The following is a 3,938-nucleotide window of genomic DNA, read 5'->3' on the forward strand; positions in this document are numbered from 1 at the left end:
GTGTTGGAAGATAATGGCAGGGGAAAATCATCTGCCACCTCACTAACCTTTAACTATAAGAGAATTAAGAAAGAGTAGTGCTGAATAAAAGAAAGGGAAAAATGATAATTATGGTTTGGAACATAGAAAATAAGGAACTTGGACATTAATGGGCTCAGAATGTTTCAAGTTTAACCTTCATCTACTGCATCTTTTCTGTCTCACTGAAGCATGAAGCTGACATTCCAGGTCTCTAGACTATCATGCATGAATGCTGAGCAGTCTAGAGTCTGAGAAGGTAAGGACACAAGGAAATCTGCTTTAATCTCCACAGTGCTAGTGAAAAACAGTTGATTAAGTGATTTTTTTTAAATCTGTGTCTATCAGCAGAAAGGTACCATTTGCTTAAAACTGAAACTTACTACCTACAACAGCCATTCTGCCATCCAATGGGAGATGCGTGCTACTGAGAACTCTTGATGTCTTTGAGAGGCTGCTCAGGGAAAGCATAAGAAATGTTAAAGCAGCTTCATTCTCCAGGAATGTTCAAGGTGAGGCTGCAAACTGGCCATGTGTGGCCAGAGCTGCCTGGGAGGCTTGCTTTGTTTGGCCTGCATAATGTCAGCCTGCACAGAGTTTTCTCTTCCCTCAATGTTTTAAACAAGAAATACTTGCCAACACACACACATACACACACAAAATAAGCAAGTATCCTTTGACAGATGTATTGCAAAGAAGTTCTACTGTTTTGCAGCTTGCCAAAACATTCTTAGTCATGGATTCTGATTAACAAAAGTTCTTAGCTTTAATGAACTCCTATTTACCAGACTTTTCCTTCATGGGTAAAACACTTTGTAAATTTTATTTTTTAAAAAAAAATCTTTATAAAATTCATGAAGATATTATCTTATACTTCCTTCTGGAGGTTATTTTTTGGCCTTTAATATTCAGACCCATACTGTATATTGAATTAAAGTGTGAGCATGGCACGGTGTCTGCATGGATCTGCACTGGGCCCTCTGCATATATCATATGGCTTCCAGTTTAGTGTTTTTATGGGACTCCTGAATGTATGAATGAGTGGATCTCTGATTCTTCTGCCTTCTCTTGGGATCTTTTCCTTCTGTTGATTTGTTTTGTCCAATATGATGTGATAGTTTTTCTTTCATCTTAATATATTTGTTATAATTTTAAAAATCAATAAATAAATGAATGAAAACCTAGCCACTAGGACAAAGGTTAACAACTGAACTGTCATTTATACCTGTTGGGAAAGGAAAAATCAGCTTTCTCCAGTGTAGCAACACTGAGTGTATCAACCAGTCCAGGGCAGGCCTCATCATGTTCAGGAGTAGCTGACCAACACTTAATGGATACCATGGGTTTTTGTGTGCTTTTATTTAGTTATAGTTTGGTAGGGGTGTTTGTTTGTTTGTGGGTATGTGTGTTTTGATTTGGTTTCTTGGTTAGAGGGACTTGTTGTACTGGATTTTTGTTCTTTTGAACTTAAAGTTGGGTGGGTAAGGAGGGGTAAGGATCTGGAAGGGCTTGGGGAGGGAAAGACTATTATCGAAATATGTTTAAAGTTTAAACACTGTTTTCAATAATAAAAAATAAATTGTGTGCATGGTAGAGATTCCAGGTTTATACTTTTTTTCTCATGTGAATATTCAATTGTTACACCACCATTTATTGAAAAGATAATCTTTTCCATCACTGAATGATGATGGCTTTTAAAATTATAAATCAAGGAACTGTACTATGTGGAGGTCTGTATTTTTGCCATTAACCTGCTCATCATTTCCATGTGTGTGTGTGTGCCAGTACCTTTCTTGGTGTGGTTTACAGTAAATATTCAAGTCAGATAATCTAAGTCTCCCAGCAGTCAATCTTCAAGGTTACCCTGATTCATTGGGCTGAACACTTAAAATTTCTGCATGTAAGTTATAAGTCATCAAGAATGTAAACAATATAAAAGGACTTGCTAGGGGATGAAGGAAGATATTGAGTCTCTTCGGGAACCAGAAATGTAGAGACATGGAAACCTGTGTGGCAATATATAACACTGGTACTGTCCTTACAGACAGGGCAGACAGCTGCACAACCACCGTCCCTACCACTTCCTCTTGTTTCCTATCACCAAAACAGATGGACCAGTGCTGCTGGTCATTTTATCCAATTCATTTCACTCGTTTACATTTGAATTAATGAGCTAATTTAACATAGCCTTTCAATATAGCCCTGGCTATTTGAGGAAGTCTCCATGACAGTGGTATGTATGGGGGTAATTTGTTATAGATAATAGAGGAAAATGGAGAGACACTCAATGAGCTCCTCTGAATAGGACTTCTCAATCTGCTGATATTTTGAGGCCAGATCACTTCCCCCCCAGAGAGCTATTATACATTATAGGATGTTTAACAAATCCCCACCCTCTATCTACTATATGCCAGTAGTATTCCTCCATTATGGCAACTAAAACCATCTCTAAACATGAGGCAGAATTAAATCCAGCTAAGAACCATTAGACTAGACCCAGTGTAGAAACAAGGTGGTGAAGGAGGGTAGAAAGGCACTGGGTTACAAGTGCTGGCAGGAACAGCAAAGTTCCCACCTCCCCACCTTCCCACAGCCAGCAGTATCAGAACAGTAGGTCCCTATGAAGGGTAATGGGGTACATTTTGGTAAGGTGAAGAGCAAACTATGAGGCATAGAGGTATGGAGAAACCCACTGCATCTAAAGGATATCTTTCATATAGACTACAACATGAACAATGTCCTCTGGAGTTGTCCAATGTGCTCAGCCTGTACATGAACTAGTTCAAAGTTCTTATTACCCTAACTATTCTATAAATGCTGCCTCTTTGCTATTTTCCTTCATCCTCCACATACACATAAATGCCTAGTGTTTATAAACTGTGAGGTGGAGATAGATAATCTATGAAACTAATTCCTAGGATGCCTCTTAGAGACAGAAGCAACAGGGACAAAAGTAGTAATCTCTCCACCATCACCTGTGTCACAGAAACTCCAGGGAGACCAGGATGCAGGCTTTCAACACACGTGGGTTGAAGTTCAAGCCAATTTCATTTGAATATCAAAGAGCCTGCATCACAGTTCTCTGCGTCTGCATCTAATTTGTTTGCTTGCTTTTATTCCATTCCATGAGCATTATCTTTCTTCCCCTTGGCTTTCCTTCAGCCTTGTAGTTTTGATTAAGTCCAATATAGGAGTGAAGGCATGCAGTCTGTTCTATAATGCTGTACCAAAGATGGAAGTAGTCATCTCAAGATATAGGAATAGGAGGTACATTCTCTTTAGAAAACTTAAAAGCAATGATGCAGACTACAAGCCAGCTATTCTTATCGAAGTGAAATCTTCCATGATTCCAAACACCAATGATCACCACAATCCCCATTTTCTAAACCATTCTTAGCAGTCTATCCTGTAAACAACTACTCTGGCTGTTTCTGCATGTCTGTCTGTCTGTCTGTCTGTCTGTCTGTCTGTCTCTCTCTCTCTCTCTCTCTCTCTCTCTCTCTGTGTGTGTGTGTGTGTGTGTGTGTGTGTGTGTGTGTGTGTGTACATTACTGATGATACTGCAGAATCCTCACAGCTGAATTTTCAAATTTTCCTGTCTCTGTTCTAATTCCTTCTACCCAATTTGCTAAGAGAACTTCAGGGAAAACAAAGGAAGGTCTGTGTGCAATCTAATACCTTTCCTTCTGTGTTTAAAAAGAAAATGCTATGAAGGAAACACTCCCACAGATGCCTGTAAATACCACTGTCCACAATCCTAGAACACGTCACCATTGGAAAACAATATGATAGGGCTCTTGGACCACGGAGACATTCTACTTGGAGCATTTTCTGCAACAGGCTTGGGGATTTCCTCAAATTGTTAAATAAAATTCCTATGTACTCTTATTTGCAAGTAACAATATTTCCCAAAGCACTTC

This window comes from Mastomys coucha, chromosome X (assembly GCF_008632895.1).
Source record: "Mastomys coucha isolate ucsf_1 chromosome X, UCSF_Mcou_1, whole genome shotgun sequence".
In the NCBI taxonomy this organism is placed as follows: Eukaryota; Metazoa; Chordata; class Mammalia; order Rodentia; family Muridae; genus Mastomys; species Mastomys coucha.